Source organism: Aplysia californica, unplaced genomic scaffold, assembly GCF_000002075.1.
Source record: "Aplysia californica isolate F4 #8 unplaced genomic scaffold, AplCal3.0 scaffold00389, whole genome shotgun sequence".
Lineage (NCBI taxonomy): Eukaryota > Metazoa > Mollusca > Gastropoda > Aplysiida > Aplysiidae > Aplysia > Aplysia californica.
In genome coordinates, this window is record NW_004797659.1 from 758,708 (window position 1) to 759,742 (window position 1,035).

The window sequence follows — 1,035 nt, forward strand, 5'->3', positions numbered from 1 at the left end:
TGGGATGCTGTATCCCTCTCAGCCTGGGTCTGTCTGCTGGGATGCTGTATCCATCTCAGCCCGGGTTGGCCCTGAGAGGCAGGATCGGAAGCCGGCCTCCTGTATGATCTAATCTATGTCAATGGCGGGGAAAAACAATTGCATATTAAAGGATATTAACAATAATCCTTGTTCAATATTTTCCTCTTCATTATTTACATTGTCTTTAAATACGGATATAGAATGTGGGTGGTTGGCGGGTGCTCTGGTGTGGTTTGCTTCTTCTTTCCAATCAAACATCTATCATCCTCATCTCCCCTTCTTCTTTTTATGTTTGTTACTCTCTTGTAACACCTCTAATCTTCTGGCGCTCATATGACCTTATGCAGTTGCAAGCGCCGTAAAACCTCTTCTAAAACTAAAACTAAAAAACAAACGAAAATAGAATGTCAGTTATATTCTTTTCATTAAAGAAGTCTATTAGCTTGCCTCTACCAACAAAACTTTTTGATTTTCCTCAAATTTCCATCACGACATTTTGGCACAAAAGTGGAAGCCCGTGTGGGATGACAAGAGTTAAAATAGAGGAAGCAAGATCGCCCTCTCCCCAGCCCCCCTGTAACTTCCGGTCAAGAAGTGATATTGATTGGCTTAGGACTTGCTCACATCGTAATGGGGCTGGTGGGATGGGCGGGTGAGTGGTTGTGTTGTGTGAGCGCTGCACTGATGAACTGAGAGAGTTGTGTTGTTGGGGGAGGGGGGGGGTGCTGCACTGATGAACTGACTGAAGTGTCTTTAGGTCATTCCCAAAGGGAAGACATCAACCATGTTCTTATGCACAGTAGAATTGTAAATGGGCTGATTTATCAATGTCATGCTCATACTGTGCCGGAACAACATAGGGGGAACAGCTGCTTGTTCTTTCCTCACCCTTACTATCCTCATTTTTTTCCTCTATCTTTTGTATGTTTGTCACACTCTTGTGACCCGCTATTTCCGGGGTGCCTTGATAGTCGAAGCAGACTTTGTGCTGTTGAGGCTAGAGAGGTGAGCAGA